General features: G+C 44.1%; 1 protein-coding gene across 1 annotated transcript in view; it reads left to right on the plus strand.

The window, feature by feature from the left end:
- Positions 1 to 4,624: 4,624 nt before the first annotated feature.
- LOC137427627 (transcription factor Sox-6) overlaps positions 4,625 to 18,227 on the plus strand; it is a 115,779-nt gene continuing 102,176 nt past the window's right edge. The window contains exon 1 of the mRNA XM_078777963.1: positions 4,625 to 4,672. The gene's annotated coding sequence lies outside the window, so the exon portion shown is untranslated. The remainder of the gene's footprint in view (positions 4,673 to 18,227) is intronic.

Below are 18,227 nucleotides of genomic sequence, written 5' to 3' on the forward strand. Positions count from 1 at the left end.
TGGGAGAGGTATAAAACACAAGCACACTGCAAGGACTTCCAGGAAAGAAGTTGGTATTTCAAAAAAGTGGATCTGGGGTGAAATTAGCGGGGGTGGAAAAGATCAAGGTTTTGGATGGGGGAACATAAGAGATGGTGGTGAACAGCTGTTTTAAAGACCTGGAGGGAGGAGTGAGATTGAAGAGAGTGAGGGAGTTTGTTCCAGAGGTGGGAGAAAAGAGGAATGAAGGAGTGAAGGTGAGCAGAGAGTTTTGATTTTGGCAGTTTAACCATAAGAGGGTTGCAGGCAGATCTTGTGCGACCTGTAGGAATATTTGGGGGACAGAGCCCAGAGAGAGCTGGGGGAGCAAGGCCGGAGAGGAATCTGTAGAAGACAGAAAGACCACCAACCTGCCTGCGGTGAGTGAGTGATAGGCCCTCGGAGTTAGCTTCATCGCGGGAGATTCCAATGATTCTGAAAGCTTTGGTTTCAACAGTGTGAAGACGAGCAAGTGTGAGGCAGGAGCACCGGCCCAGAGGGGAGAGCAGTATTCCATTGAGCTGTGGATGAAAGCCTTGTATGTGGTGAGGAGCTCAGGTGTGCCAAGGAAGGACTTCGCATGACGGAGGATGCCCAGTCGGCGACTGGCTTTGGAGGCCAGATTGGAAATGTTTGTTTTCCCAGGAAAGATCATGGCAGATAGTGAGACCCAAAAGCTTGAGTGACAGAACTTAAATGATACTTAAGTTAATAATGATACTTAAGAACTTGAGTGACTTGAGTGACAGAACTATGCTGGGATTTCAAGCTCGAATCCCAATTACAGTGCTGATTTGTCAATTTTATGTTAATCTTTTCGAAGTACTGTCCTATGATGCATTGCAATGTGATGCATGTACAAGCACTTCCATAAGCCAAGGCCTACAGTGCAAATTACAAAAAAGTTTATTGAAATAGTACATTATTTTATAATATATTATATAATTGCTTTTCGCCTGATCCCTCAATGGTGAAGAATCACTTAAAAATAAAATAATTCTCGTATCCGAATCCATATTCAGATCTTCACGAAGATAGAATTAATTCGTCCTTGTCACACACACAACCTGTCCACCAAGTCGTCCACATCAGTCCATAACTTTTTGAAATATCGTGCCATGTATCGGTTTTAGCCCTTTCTTTGAATGGTGAAGAATCGCTTCAAAATTAAATAATTATTGTGTCCGAATACATATATCAACATATATCTTCAACAAAGTCGAATCGATTACTCCTCATCACACACACAACCTGTCCACCAAGGTTTGTCCAAATCTGTCCACAACTTTTTGAGATATACTGCTATGTATAGTTTTTGGCCCTATCTCCCAATAGTGAAGAATCACTTAAACAATTATACTAGCCGAATCCGGATCTTCACCAAAATCGAACACTTTCGTCCTTGTCGTGTACCCTACCTATCTGCCAAATTTCGTCCGAATCCGTCCACAACTTTTTGAGATATCGTGAGACATGAACTACTTAAGCTCTGCTTTCTCGCTTGACAAGTAATATTTAGTTTGGACAAATCCTGTGAGTTTCTGGAGGAGGTGCAAGGGAGGTTTCTCGTAGATTGTCCCATCTTCTATATATTAAAGTAGCGGCAGTTTTCTGTCCGTCTGGTTCTCTTTCTGGCCATTGGTTGTACAGCTGGTCTGACTCCACCCACATCGACGTCATTAGTAGGAAGCCTTAACTCCATCCACCGGCATTTTGATTTTCGAGCAGTTCAGGCCAAAACCTTATCATACCTGTCATATTCACAAAAGCATAAACCTCCGGGAGCATTCGAGGCAGCGCTTTGTTCCCTATACACCACCTAAAAAAGAGAGGGTTTTGGTTCCGCAGGTCTCTGCTAGTACTTTTGAAAGAAAAGTGGTCGCCATATGATGATATGGTGCTTCTGGTAAATTCATGTGCGGCCGATTTGTGGTTATTTAACTTTTGGTGAGATTTGGCGCTTAGAAAGAAGGCCGATCCCTTATTGAAAGGGTGGCATATGCCCAGCATATGATCTCATTGAATTGCTTAAATGCGTATGGTAAATGTCAACACAATGGAAATGCTTTCCCTCCCATTGTTTAATTGTGGTGATTGTCTTAATATTGCCTCATTGTTCCTATTGTTTGCTACAAGTTTTGGAGCGAGGGGGGATGGGGTGGGGAAGGAAGGAGGGAGGGGTTTGGGTGGGATTACTGGAAGTGGGGTGGGGGAGGGTAGGGGTGGGTGGGAGTGCTGGCAGTGGGGTGGGGAAGGTGGGTGGGAGTGCTGGCAGTGGGGTGGGTGAGGATGGAGGTGGGATGGATTGAGGATTGGAGGAATTTGTTGTTGAAGATGCAAGTGAGATGGTTGTTGGTCTCTTACCGGTTTCACTGGAGAGGATTGTAGGTTTGCTCTCCATCCATCTGTCTGTCTGTCTGTCTGTCTGTCTGTCTGTCTCACCTGTGGTTTGCCAAACTTTTTCCATACCCATTGACATGAATGAATGAATGAATGAATGATCGTTTTAAGGCCATTTTCTCCGCTAGAGCGGGGGTTAGCCTTGCGGGCCCCATGACAATCATGGTTCCCTGTTTGAGGCAATGTTTTTATGGCCGGATGCCCTTCCTGATGCCAACCCTTGGTCGCCTCTTACGATGCGCAGGGATATGGTGTACCTATTCTAAACCGGGGTACACACCGGGATCATTCATCCCAGCAAGCTGGTACTCAATTTGCCGACCTCGGAAGGATGACAGGCTGAGTCTACCCCCCTGGCGTTAATTCAGCGATCGACCGGGATTCGAACCCAGGATCCTAGGATCCCAAGCCGGCACCCTAACCGCTAAGCCAACACCAGGCTACCAGGCCAACACCAGGCACCAGGCTAAAGGCCAACACTATTGACATATTTAACTGAAACTTGGTACACGGCTTTATTATGATAAGTTACAGAACAAGTTTGAGTTTCGGTGCGTTTCGCCAGTTTTCCACTGAGTTATGCCCTTTATGGACTCACATGTTATACATGGGTTAATTTTCCAGACTTTTTCCCCCTTACCCTTCGACATATTGAATTCAAACTTGGTACATGGCTTTATTTTGATAAGTTGCAGAACACGTTCATGTTTCAGGACATTTCATAATTTTTTAAAAATTTGTTATGGTAAAATATTAGGACCAATAGGGGACATTTATTGCAAAGCAATTTTTCCTGTTGTTCAAGTTTGTTTTCAGATGCATAAAAGGAGGTATTGCAGGTACTTTGATATCGAAAGCTTCCTGGCTTTGTTTGTTTATCCTGTGATGCTGAATATTTTTCTTTTCTTTTTTTCTTTCATTTGTACTTTCATCGTTTAATTTTATTATTTTGTTCATTCATGGCTGATCACAGACGTCCTTTGACTAAACCTTGTGTACAATGAGAACTGTTTTTTTTTTTTTTGAGCATGCAAGACCGACAACTACAGCATACGTGTATGTGAAAACGCATGGTTCGGATGCGAACTTCAGCCTGGCAGACATCACTGTCCAAAAAGGTCGTGCCAATCATTTGGGAAAACCATCTGCAAGCCATCGGAAATGTATCATTTTGAAGGTGATGAGATGATTTGTGTACATCGAAGTATATTTCCTCGTGAATTTAACGTACACAAATCAAACTGGCAAAACGTAGGGAAGAAGAAGGGGGAAAAAAAATAAACAAAAGAAAAGCACCGACAATGAAAGCCATTCAAGTCGGGAGTGTTTGCAAAATGTGGATTGTATCCGTAACCATGGATTCTGGATCTTGCACATACCGCACATGCACGCTCGGCGTGCAACACAACCTTAACGTGTTGCACTATAAGCACAAGCCACTGTTAATTGTCCTTCCTTTTCCGTCCCATCATTTGTACCGTACGTGTTCGCTACGGCATCCGACATGCAATATTTTGATGCAATGCATTGACAAATTACTTTAAGTCCCTGGGATTGAGGTCGGTCAACCAAACGGTGATTATATGCCCGAGTCGCAAGCACCCATCTTCGATAACAGCACACGGCCCCTTTTCAGGCCACCCTTTGTATCGTCGAGGCCGATCACAATCGGCGTCCCATTTGAAATGGGACGCAAACGGCAAGTGCAACACACCCAGCCATCGTTGACTTGCTGAACGTGAAAACATAAACCGAGTGTGGAGGAAGATATTCTTTTCGTCGCAATTGGATCTGCAACAATGGGTAACCTAATGAAAACACTTTTTTGAAATATATTTTATGTAAAAAAAAAATGGAACAAGTGAACAATGCACAAAGCAAACTGTAGGTCATGCCCCGAAATATAATGGCTTTATAATACTTGCAGTATGCTCGGCACGGACTGGGGGGAAAAAAAAATAATAAAAACAATGAAACAATAGAGCCATTGTCACTGAGAACGGGACAGGCTGAAGGTGAAATGCGGAACGGAGTTTTGGACTCGCGCGGATCCCGGATTGGCATCCCATTGTTTTTCTCGGTGTGCATTGTTCTTTGTCTCCGTGTCCAACGTGGCTGCATCTCAGTCTCCGCCTTGTTGACGTTGCTTTTATTTTTTGACGTCTTTCCTCTCCAGCAGCACTTTCTCTGCGGTCAACGTGCTTTTGTGAAGCTTGCGTAGGTAACTCCATCTTTGCGTCCGATTCTTCATCTGGTAATATTCGATTCTTTGTGAAAATTGTAACTTCCGACGAGGCGTATTTATTTGTCATTCCAGATGCACTCGTACGTTTTCAGTGCCGCGAATGCACACCAATGTCTTTAATGTTCTGTGCCTTGATATTTTGATTTCTTTGACATCTGGACAAGCCTGCATTTGACGTAATTGAGAGAGTGCCATTTTAATGTTGGGAAACATTATTGGCGCCGTCTCCATTTGCATTGGGAACACGACTCCTTTTTACCCAATTTTGGGTTTGTATACCGCACGAGTATGGAGTGTGCTTAGTACCAGTAGTAGTTGGGGAACATGGGGAAAAATAAATAATGAAAAACTGTGTATTTTGATGTGTTGTGTATAATTTGACTTGTCGTTTCTAATGCACAGTGCAGTGGTATTGTGAGATTCCGCCCATTGTTTAATGTTCCATTGTCCAATGCATTGTTGTACAGTAGCTTTTAATATAGTTGTGCTTTTGGGTACAATCCGAATGCACAGTAGTGAATAGAGCCTGGGGTAGCATTAAGAGCTGGAATGTCTCTCAATGCGCCTTTGTTCTCGTGTAGCTGTGCCTAACAACGCCCCACACACACTGAGTCACCATGAGAAAACCTTTTGTGACGCACATGTGGATACTGTGTCTCTGTATCTCGGCGTCCATCTGAAACTTCTGCTCGTCTTTGTGCCGGCCCGTCCTTGTCCGTCCTGTGCTTGCTTGCCTGCTCATCTTTGTCTGTGTGCCTCAATCCCTCTCGCACTAATCTCGATCACCTGTGCGGGTTTCGTGTGGTTAAAAGTTCAGGATTACAGTGTTTGCAAAAGTTTTCGGCTCTGCTATCGCCAGAGATGCACAGTCGCGATGGTTTTCGCAACTGTTTACAGCAACGTCCTTTGTTTACCCGTCGTTGCTTTTCTTGCCCTCCCTTACATAGCCTAGTCTCGCTCCTTCCTTCACCTGTTCCCGGTTTTCTTGCTCTCGCTCACCTAGCCTCAATGCATATCAGGAAGCGACTGCTCATAATGGCCTGTCGTTTCCTTCCTAGTTTCTATTACATTTGGGAGTTGGGCAAAGGAGGGGTAAAGGAGCACAAGGGGAGGAAGGATCGTGTTTCGGGAGGAAAAAGCGAATTGGAGGAAGATTGAAACAATAGGTTTAGCGATTAGGATGGAGCAGGTACTGAGAGTTGAGGAGAATTTGCCATTAAGGAGAAGTTATTTTATTTATTTATTTTTGGACTGATTCATTCATTCTCTCTTCTTTTATCAGTTTTTATCTTTTATTGAAATGCAACAAACAACAACAACGAGGAGGGTTGATCCTCTCCGGCAAACTGCCATGAATGTTCAATCGACGCTTTTTGTTTGCATCACTTTGTTTGTCTTCATTTACTTTCCAATTTTCTCCTCCTATTCTGTCTCAGTAGTTTTCTTATATTTTGACTTTCACTTGTGTTGTGGTGTTTTCGTACCAACCTTTAAGGCTGGCATTTGGCCATGGTGTGGCAACAGGCCTCTCTGGCCATAAAAGGGCTGTGCAAGGCTGGTTATTGAAGAAGTTTTTGTCAACTCTCATAACTATTGCTTGTCTTTTCCAATGGAGTTTGATGATTTCTTCCCAATAAGACGGAAAATCTTCTTTCTTTTTTTAAAGTATTAAATGAAGATTTCCGTCTTGCTGCCTTTTCTTCGGTAGTGTTTTGATGTTCTTCCTAATTAACCCTCAAGGCATTCACAATCGACAACAATTCGTATGAGGACTGGCACAACATGCAGATCGGGGCAAGAAGATTACGTCATCTGTGAATGCCATTTGTGAGCCAGCTGGGTTTTATTCTTGCTAATCCAATGGTGATTGTCTTAACTTCGGATTCCAGAAGCTTAGGAACCAAATCTTTGACATTTCCATTAACCGGATGTTTTTGTGTACATAGAATACTGAAGAGAAGAAGTGTTGGTGCTGGTAGAAGAGCTAGTACTAGTACACTAAACGGATCAGGACAAAAGGAGCAGTATAGTCAAGGGGGAAACATCAACAGCAGAGTTGAAGGATAAAATAGGGGGAGACTTGGACAAACGATGGGTAGGCAGGAGAAGATGCATGCAAGGGGTGGACAATATGGATACAGGAGGAAACTCTCATGATGGTAACCTGGATACTTGGAAGGATGAGGGATAGTAGAAAATATCATGGAAGAGAATGTGGAAGTTCGTTCCACAAGTGGGGGAAAAAGAGGAACAAATTGGTGGAGGTCAGCAGTGATCCTGCATTTCCGGGTCCGGGTTTTAAGCAACCGCAGCATAATTAGGTCTACCAGCTTCCTCTCAAATTTGTCGTTTTACCTGTTGGTGACCAAATGACCTCAACTAAGGTACGCACCATCAACGCACACCCGAGTATTTATTACAGCCGAGCGGAACTGTGGATGCGATGTTATGTTGGCTGAGCACTACCGAAGCTAAACAGTGGGGCAAAAACTTCCTGTCTATCCACTAGGTACAGGCTAGACTCCTCATTTACCTCACGCAACCAGGCAGATTTGCATTGGGCCAGATATTGGGGGGAGGGGGGTAATGGTTGGGGGAGGGGGTAAAGGTTTGGTGTTGTGTAGGAAGCATGCGGTGTGAAAGAATATGGAGCTGCGCTATACCCCCAATAACTTCACCGCGCCTTGGCTCGTGGGCCTCTTGCCTCCAGGCATGGCACGACTCGTTCCTGCTCCTTCTTAACCAACGCAGCTGGGTCCAGTGCTACCCGCACTCTGGCAGACAATCCCCTGAACAGGCAGTGTAAGATGTACTCGTGCCCTTGGTGCACCGCCAACAGCAGTCTTGCAACCCTGGTGCGTCGACAAAGAGCCCCTGGTGCATTGACAAAGACCACTGGTGCATCGCCAATAGCAGGCCGAGCTGTTCTTGCATTCCAGGTGTATCGACAAAGAGCCCCTGGTGCACAGACAAAGAGCCCTTGGTGCACAGACAGAGCCCTTGGTGCACAGACAAAGAGCCCCTGGTGCACAGACAAAGAGCCCCTGGTGCACCGACAAAGAGCCCCTGGTGCACCGACAAAGAGCCCCTGGTGCACCGACAAAGAGCCCCTGGTGCACCGACAAAGAGCCCCTGGTGCACCGACAAAGAGCCCCTGGTGCACCGACAAAGAGCCCCTGGTGCACCGACAAAGAGCCCTGGTGCACCGACAAAGAGCCTCTCCCTCAATGGAAATGTCAAATTGCTTGGCATTCATTCATGTTCCTTGTACTTGGTGTGTTTGAGAAGCGTTGTTTGTGTTTGAGTGTGTGTGTGTGTGTGTGTGATCTGGTGTGATCTGGTGTGGGTTTTATTGGTGAGTGGTGAAGGTTATAAAGGTGGGTGTTTGAGTGCTCCACCATGTTTACTTGTTTGGTGCTGTGGATTCTAGGATTGGTCGGCAGTTTTGTTGTTGTAGTCTGTGCTCTCACTGGCTGGGGATGGGGGTATGTACGCATCCAGGTGTAGTTGTTGCATGTGGAGGTGTATGTGCCCCTGCTGGCCCACCTTAGCTGACCATATAGAGGTTGAAGGTCCGAAACGGTATGATGCTTTAGGACCTCGACTGAGGACCCGGTCAGTGAGGCACACTTGTGACCAGCTGTGTTTTGAAATTACATTGTTGTGTTTGTGGGGGCAAATGAAGGAATCACATAGTAAAAGTAGGACTTTATAATTATAGCATGGACCGTGGACACGTAGGAGAAATCTCGATGTACTTAAGTTGGGAAACTGCAGCTTAAGATTGTTTGTGTCTTCACACGGGGTTGAAGCAGTGATAACTAGTTGGGATTAAGGTTAGTTTTTCCCCAGCACGTGATTTCCCTCTGTGGTTTTCCCTAACGTTTTACAATTACAAGGCCGGCCATGAAAACCCCCCATTAAGCAACATTTACAACCAGCGCTGGCCCTATGAACACTCACAACAACCAAGCCCCGCCCTATAGACCTAATAAGGAAAACGGCCATGCCCCCAGAGTGGTATGATGGGCGTGGAAGAAAGAGCCGGCAGGCCACACTCCTGAATGTCGTGATTGGCTGAGACGACCATGGGGTGATTTCATAGGCGTAGTTTGACTTCTCTATTTGGAGGAGGGGGGGGGGGCAGGGGCTTAATATTAATAATGGGTAGCTAGGTCTGACTTCCAAAATTACCGTTTTAGTGTAGTTACAGTGTACGTGAAATGACAAATACAGTTTACGTTCATTATTGTTGCTCATGTTTAAATACGGGATGTTTTATCTTGATCGTAAACTCCAGAAAAAAATTAAGGTGGGGGCATTGCCGGTGGGTGATTTGGAAAGAGCTTTGCCATTGGTCATTGGTGACGTCCATAGAGAAGCTTCGAGAGAAAAAGAGGAAGAGCGCGTCTCGCTGGGTCCTGCTCAAACAAGAAGTTGCGCCATCTTGGCTGGGTTTGGCCGATCGTGAGCTGGACGGAGTTGGGGGTGCTTTTGTGGTACCACGAGGAGCAATAAAGACGGCAGTTTGTGGGGCTCTTGGTGCTTCGGACAGAGTGGAGAGCGAGAGAGGGCTGTCTACACAACTTGCCTCATGACCCTTGGCGCCTTCGGTGCCATCTGTGTGCTTCCTGAGCCTCGTCACCACCACTCTCCACAAAAAGGGCCACTTGAGGCCAAAGCTGAGTGCCGGGCGGCCAAAAATGGATTTTATTTTATTTCATTATCCTTCCCCTTGTCTGTTGTTTTTGAGTCCGTGTGTGGAGGTACCTCAGTTAGAATTTTCGTTTTCCTCGGCCTTCATTTTCAGTCCATGATTTCTTTTTATTAAATCATATTTGTTGAATTTTTCTTGTCGTGTTTACTTGTTTGTGGTTTCGGAATAAACCCGTGTGTTGCGTTCAGTTAAACGCTTTGCCTCCCTTCATTCCGCACGTGATAAAAGCACCACCAATTTTCGGGGTGCCGCCTCGGGAGTAAAACTTTCTCGGTTATCCGTCATCCAGCGGTCTTAACCACTGGTGTCAGGACAATATATATATATATATATGTATATATATATGTATATATATGTGTATATATATATATATATATATATATATATATATATATATATATATATATATATATATATATACATACATGTATAATACCCTTGTTTACACCCACAAGCCAGCTTATAAAAGGGAATATATTTGAGCATCAGCCAGCTGCCTATCACCATAAAATCTGTTTGCTCTTGCTGACCTTCATTTGAGCAACTATGGATTTGATTAAAATAACAAGGATTACGTTCTACCGAAGAACAACTGTCCCACAAGCTTCGTTTCCTTTGGTGAGCTGTTGGAAACTTGATTGCATTTACTGAGGACACTGCGAGGTCGAAGTTGACATCTGGAAATGCACAGAAGGACATGCATAACTCGTTTCAATTGCACAGCCTAAATAACAAACAAACACGATTGTGCAAGAGAAAAGAACAAAATAAATAAATTTAAAAACCGCAAAAACTGTGAACAGATTTGATCTGATTGTATGGTAGAGAGAGAGAGTCTGGCTACTGATTGCTGAGATAACCCATTGTTAGGTGTCGGGGCACACATTGGATGAGTTGGCTGAATAATCTGCATTGATTAAAAAGTTTTAAAATAAGTTTTTTTGTTTTTTTTTCAGTTGCACTTGAACAAGTCTGATTAGACTCAATGGGGACATCAAAACAGTCGGTTGCTTTGGGAGTCTTTCAGAATGGAATGAATTTTTTTTTGGGGAGACCAAGGCCCGATGCTGTGAAATGAAGGTCCTTAAAAAAGGCACTTCTGTATAATCCAAGCCTGGGAATCCCATGACTGACATGAATACAGCTTTATAAACAAAATGCCTACGATACACTGGTTCCCTTTGTCACTTCCATGGACAGAAAAACTTTTGTTTTGTTCCACTGCAAACCAAAGAAATACATATGTGGATACCAAAAGATCTTTTAATTTCAAGAATTTTCTGGAAGAAATGGTGTATTATTTGGAAGATGTGCAAGGGTGCCAATATTGTGTGTGTGTGTGTATGTATATATGTGTGTGTATATATATATATATATATATATATATATATATATATATATATATACATATACATATATATATATATATATATATATATATATAATATATATATATATATATATATATATATATATATATATATATATATATTCTTGTCTTTTTGCAATTGTTGTTTTCATGTTTTGTTATGCATTATGTTTTGCACTCTGTCAAAGCGCCTTTGGGCTTCATGAAAAGCGCTATACAAAATAAATGAATTATTATTATTATTATATACTAGGGCATGCCCGTACTATATATATATCTAAAATTATATCCCCCCCCTCTATTTACATGAAATGGTTTGGTCCAAAGCGAACGGCTTGCGAGTGGTGACAATCCCCCCCCTCTATTTACATGCAATGGTTTGGTCCAAAGCGAACGGCTTCCGGAGTTTGGTAAAGAAATCGCCATCGCGTGCACAAACGCGCAGGAAAGCGAATGAATCGCAAATTCGTTTTTATTAGTTGTAAAACATAGTTTAACGCCAACATAGTTTGCAAACGTGAAATAAATGAATACGCTCTCAAATGTGCCATCCGAGGCAGAGTGTGCCCGCCACGTTCGGCACACGCGATCGTTCGCTGCTCTCTGATTGGTTGAATCGTTTTTTGGACATAGCTCGGTAAGTAATTGTCCGATTAATATGAAACCTTGAAAAGGCACATCCTCGGGTCCCCAGCAATATACCTGGCAAGTTAAAAGTATATCGGACCCGTGGTTGTCGAGAAACAGCGGTCACAGACAAACGTACAGACAGACAGAGATTACTGGAATTATAGATAGATATATATACAGACTTGGCATTTAATATGGAATTTTTTTTCTTTTCTTGATTTGGGTTTACTTTCTGAACTCGGTATATCAATCTGGTGAGTTTCTTTTACGCTTCGGTGATTTCTTTGTGAAAAGAACCATGTCATTGATTGTCTGTTGCAGCAAGAAGTCAATAACAGGATTATATCACAGGAGGCGTGACAAAATGTACGGACAGGTACATTTGACGATTGGCTTCACAATCGGGTATATAAGGGTTGTTGCGTTCTGTGTTAGTGGAAAACAACTGCTGCACGTCTACAAAAGTTATTGCCGCTTCCCCTGGAGATGGTCCGTCAACTCGACAATGCTGTTTGTCATTTAGTGGTGGCTTTACGAAATTCCGGCACGAAACAGCGTGCTATTGCTTGGCAGTATGGCATCACTCAAGGTCAGGTGTCAAAGATCCTGAAACGAAATGCTCAGAGGGGTGTCCCTACTCCAATACCGAGGCCAGGACGTCCCCGCAGAACCACAAGGAGGGATGATCGCCAGCTGCACCGGTTAGTCCGCAGTGGCCGTACCAAGTCAGCTAATCGGCTTTGGGCTGAGTGGCAGCAACTGACAAATGTGCCTGTATCCAGAAGGCTAGTCAACCAATGACTGGTTCAGCAGGCTTTCGTGCCAGGCGTCCCCTGAGAAAGCCACGTCTGACCAGACAACACCGCCAGCGCCGATTGCAGTGGGCCAGAGAGCACCGTCAATGGCAGCCAGGACACTGGAATCACGTGATCTTCAGTGACGAGTCTAGATTTCTGGTCTGTCGTCAAGATGGCCACGTCCGAGTGCGCAGACAAGTGCATGAAGCCTGCAGCGAAGATTGTATAGTGCCAAGAGTCCAAGCTGGAGGTGGTGGGGTGACCGTTTGGGCTGCTTTTCATGCAGGGGGCAAAACTGACCTGGTTGTTCTGAATGGAAACCTGAACCAGTTCAAGCACAGGGCCATTCTGGAAAAAACATTGCTTCCATTTGTTCGTGCAGCCTTTCAAGGAAACTTTGTCTTCCAAGATGACGATGCACGGCCTCATCGTGCTCGCATGATCCAACACTTTCTTGCTGACCGTGGTGTAGAGCATATGGAGTGGCCTGCCATGTCCCCGGATATGAATCCGATAGAGAACTTGTGGGCAGAATTAACGCGTCAAATCGACAACTTGGACCAGCAGCCAGCCTACCTCTGTGCGTGAATTGCAGCAGGCTATTGTAACTGCATGGCAAGCGATTCCTGTCCAAAACTTGGCAAATCTCGTGAACAGCATGCCTCAACGTGTACGTGCTCTCCTGAATGCTCGTGGGGGTTACACGAAGTACTGAACTGTAATTTTACTGTCCGTAATCCCAGTCGTAATTTAACTTTTGTTTTTGTTAAAAAAAAATTTGGCTAATGCGCAAAATAGAGATGCTTCTGGAAAACGCACAGCAGTTTAACACTACTGTCCGTGAATTGAGTTCGATATCAGTTTACATCACTTTCAAGGATCAATTTATTTGCTTCTAAATGTCAAATGTGGTTTTTGTTTCTTTTAAAGGTCACATTAACAAAATGTAGAATAATTTCAACATAATTCCAATGAACTTTTGTTTCTAAGTCATCTTGAAAAGTAAGTTCACCCCCACAAAAAAAAGATTCCATATTAAATGCCAAGTCTGTATATATACAGACGTGGCATTTAATATGGAATTTTTTTTTTTTTCTTGACTTGGGTTTACTTTCTGAACTCAGTATATCAATCTGGTGAGTTTTTTTTACCCTTCGGTGATGTCTTTGTTAAAAGAACCATGTCACTGATTGTCTTTCGCAGCAACAAGTCAATAACAGGATTATATCACAGGTGGCATGACAAAATGTAAGGACAGGTACATTTGACGATTGACTTCATAATCGGGTATATAAGGGTTGTTGCGTTCTGTATTAGTGGAAAACAACTGCTGCACGTCTACAAAAGTCATTGCCGCTTCCTCTAGAGATGGTCCGTCATCTTGACAATGCTGTTTGTCATGGAGTGGTGGCTTTACGAAATTCTGGCATGAAACAGCGTGCTATTGCTCGGCAGTATGGCATCACTCAAGGTCAGGTGTCAAAGATCCTGAAACGAAATGCTCAGAGGGGTGTCCCTACTCCAATACCGAGGCCAGGACGTCCACGCAGAACCACAAGGAGAGATGATCGCCAGCTGCACCGGTTAGTCTGCAATGGCCGTACCAAGTCAGCTAATCGGCCTAGGGCTGAGTGGCAGCAACTGACAAATGTGCCTGTATCCAGAAGGCGAGTCAACCAACGACTGGTTCAAGCAGGCTATCGTGCCAGGCATCCCCTGAGAAAGCCATGCCTGACCAGACAACACAGCCAGCGCCGATTGCAGTGGGCCAGAGAGCACCGTCAATGGCAGCCAGGACACTGGAATCACGTGACCTTCAGTGACGAGTCTAGATTTCTGGTCTATCGTCAAGATGGCCGCGTCTGAGTGCGCAGACAAGTGCATGAAGCCCACAACGAAGATTGTATAGGGCCAAGAGTCCAAGCTGGAGGTGGTGGGGTGACCGTTTGGGCTACCTTTCATGCAGCGGGCAAAACTGACCTGGTTGTTCTGAATGGAAACCTGAACCAGTTCAAGTACAGGGTCATTCTGGAAGAAACATTGCTTCCATTTGCTCGTGCAGCCTTTCGAGGAAACTTTGTCTTCCAAGATGACAATGCACGGCCTCATCGTGCTCGCATGATCCAACACTTCCTTGCTGACCGTGGTGTAGAGCATATGGAGTGGCCTGCCATGTCCCCGGATATGAATCCGATAGAGAACTTGTGGGCAGAATTAACGCGTCAAATCGACAACTTGGACCAACAGCCGACCTCTGTGTATTTGATCTTCATTTCAACAATATTGATAGATAAAGGTGATATAATACAACAAATATCATGAAACATTTACATTTTGTAGTCCATTGTATAATTTAAATAAACATAAATGCAAATTTCACATGTGGAATAAGTAAGTACACCCCGACATTTATCACCCCTTCAAATACCTAAAATTAGAATCAGGTGCACCAGCTCAGGTGCAAATGATTAGAACATCGTTAGAGAGGATCTTGGAGGAACCTGTCTTATTTAAACCTCAGACATTTCGTTTGGTTTGCTCTTTGTTGTTGAAGTGTGTGGCGTCACCATGCCTAGATCAAAAGAGCTCTCTGAGGCCTTCAGAAAGAAGGTTATAGATGCCTACGAGTCTGGGAAGGCATTTAAAAAGATCTCCAAACAATTTGAAATCAACCATTCCATTGTCCGGAAGATTATCTACAAGTGGAGAAGATTCCAAACAACTGCCAACTTGTTCAGGCCAGGTCGCCCCAGGAAGTTCAGCCCGAGAGCAGACCACAAGATGCTGAAAGAAGTCTCTAAGAACCCGAGAATGTCATCACGGGACCTTCAGGTAGCTCTTGCCACTGTTGATGTCAAAGTGCACGAGTCTACCATTAGAAAGAGGCTGCACAAATTTGATCTACCTGGGAGGTGTGCCAGGAGGAAACCTTTGCTGTCCAGAAAGAACATCAGGGCAAGACTAAAGTTTGCCAATGAACATCTAGGCAAAGCCCAGCACTTCTGGAACAATGTGCTCTGGACAGATGAGTCAAAGGTAGAGCTATTTGGCCACAGTACCTGAAGACATGTTTGGCGAAAACCAAAGACAGCATTTGACCACAAGAACCTGATACCAACTGTAAAGCATGGTGGTGGAAATATTATGGTTTGGGGCAGCTTTGCTGCATCAGGGCCTGGGCAGCTCACCATCATATAATCCACTATTAATTCTTCATTGTACCAGAGGGTGCTTGAGGATAATGTGAGGCCACCTGTCGGAAAGTTGAAGCTCAACCGAAGGTGGATCTTGCAACATGACAATGACCCTAAACATACCAGTAAATCCACCAAGGAATGGCTGAAAAGAAAGAAATAGAGGGTTCTGGAATGGCTAAGTCAAAGCCCGGATCTAAATCCCATCGAGATGTTGTGGGGGGATTTGAAACGAGCTGTGCATGCAAGAAACCCCTCAAACATCGCACAGCTGAAAGAATTCTGCATGGAGGAGTGGGCAAAAATTTCTCCCAGTCGATGTCAGAGACTGGTAGACAGTTATAAGAAACGCCTACTTGAGGTTGTTTCTGCCAAAGGGGGCAATACCACCTATTAGAGCCAAGGGTGTACTTACTTTTTCCACATGCGAAATTTGCATTTATGTTTATTTAAATTATGTAATGGACTACAAAATGTAAATGTTTCATGATATTTGTTATATTATATCACCTTTATCGATCAATATTGTTGAAATGAAGATCAAATAGCTGAATGTTGAAATATGTTGAAAAAGTCAAAACTTTACATGGGGTGTACTTACTCTTTCACGTGACTGTATGCCTCCTCACAATTCTATCTTGGCGTTCTACAAACAGTTATTTTGATTTCATGGTTGAGTTTCTGCTGTGACATGCATTGTCCACTGTGAAACCTTATATGGAAAGGTGTGGCTCTTTCTAAGCCATGTCCAATCAATTGAATTGGCCACAGGTGGACTTCAAACAAGTTGTAGACATCTTGAGGACGATCAAAGGAATTGGGATACACCTGAGCTCAATTTGGAGTGTTATAGCAAATGGTTGAATACTTTTCGGCTTTTCATTTTTAATTAATTTGTGGGAAAAAAATTCCACTTTGATATTGTCACGTGACTCCCCTTAGTTAATATCACGAATTCACGTGGAATCACGGATCACGTGATTGGAATCACGGATCGTGAATAGCAAGCTTTTAACTCCGAAGGCGATGCCCAAATGCGGATTTCATATACGCGGGGAAAGAAAGGGGACAGCTGAAGCTTACCTGTCGCGATCGCCGGCAGTCCCAACCTGCAAAAAGTAACTCAAACCGAGGCGGATTTAAAATGTACAAAAATAAACAGGTTTATTAAATGGGATGCCGATAACAAGAAAACGCGATGGCAAAATCAAATTCCTAATCGGGACGTCCCCACACCAGACTTATAACACAGACACAAGAAGAAAATAAACTGGAAAATAATGGGGTGTAATTTAATTGTGGCACTTAGTGCCGATCAGCTCGGGGGGGGGGGGGGGGGAGGGGGGTAGGGGGCGAGCTCGTCGGGGTCTGCAAAAGTCGTCCGGGGGGGGTGCTGGTGACGTTGTGCGTGAAACGCGTGCTTTGGCGCGTAACAGGCCTCGCCCGGTGCGTAACTGCAGTGGCAAGCCACGCATCTTTTCCACCTGGCAAAACTCTGCACGTCTCCCGGTGGCATCTCTGAACACTTTCTGGAGCCTGTTGTTCACCCTCGAGGGAGAAGAACAAGGGAACCAGAGGAGAGCAAGAACAGGGCAAGATCGGAGGGTCAGAGATGTAAGAGTCCAGGGTAAGAGGAGGCAGACGCAAGAGGGCAAGAAGAAGGCAAGAGCAAGAGAGAAAATGTCGGTCCTCGAGTTATTTTAACGTCGGGTCGTGACATCATCAGCGCTTCTCCACCAATCAGCACGCTGCTTCTTGCTTGCCTCAGAGGTCTTCGGTGGTCTTTACCAATCGGCACTCTGCTTCCTCCTCGGCCTTCTTTCCACCAATCAGCGGGTAACTTATTGCTCCGCCCTGACCAATCACGGCTCCTCGGGGCATGTCTTCGGCCTGCCTGTCTTCCGTGGCGATGTAGCTGGTGCGTCCCAAATGGCAGTGTTCAGGACTGGCTTCCGGTTGGTTTTATGGTTATTATTTAGTGCAATAAATGGCATTTCTCACTAGTGTCTACGGTGCAGTGCCAAAAGAGCCAAAGGATAAATCACATAGGGTAAGACATACAAGGGATAATTTATCCTTAGCCCTAAGCTAGTTAACATGTCCTGTCCCCTCGTGACAGGGACGAATATACAACTTAATCCGACATTCGGCTAAACAGGTCCGCTACTTATTACATGGGGTGGTTCTTCTTCTTCACAACAGTCGGAGCATGATACCGACACAAATCTACCTGACTCTACATATGACTATCCCCACAAACATAATATATATATATATATATATATATATATATATATATATATATATATATATATATATATATATATATATATATACTAGCTTGGCTCGGCTCGCTGCGCTCGCCACACCAAGCGTCGTTACTGAGGAACGGGCTTATTTTAGCTGAGGATAATGACTGTACCTGAGCTGCTGTGTTGTCATGATTTACACCAATCATAATACAAACAATTATTTTGCACAAATTTATTTGTAGTGTTTGTGATATTACATTTTTATAGGCAATTTAGGTTGAAGATTTAGGTTGAAAAAATATATAAAATTCAAGAAAGAACCCCTCAGCACATACATACGGGAGGGGTAGGTGCAAACTGGAAGTTTGGGACGATTACACCTCACCCCCACGTAATTTTAAACACCTCACAGCCATAAAACACGTAATAAAAACACCTCACCACCACGTAATTGAAAACACCTCACAACCATAAAACACGTAATAAACACACCTCACCACCACGAAATTAAAAACACCACCCCCACGAAATTGAAAACACCTCACAGCCGTAAAACACATAATAAAAACACCTCACCACCACGAAATTGAAAATACCTCACCACC

The sequence above is a fragment of the Myxine glutinosa genome, chromosome 5 (assembly GCF_964187855.1).
Source record: "Myxine glutinosa chromosome 5, kmMyxGlut1.1, whole genome shotgun sequence".
Classification (NCBI taxonomy): Eukaryota; Metazoa; Chordata; class Myxini; order Myxiniformes; family Myxinidae; genus Myxine; species Myxine glutinosa.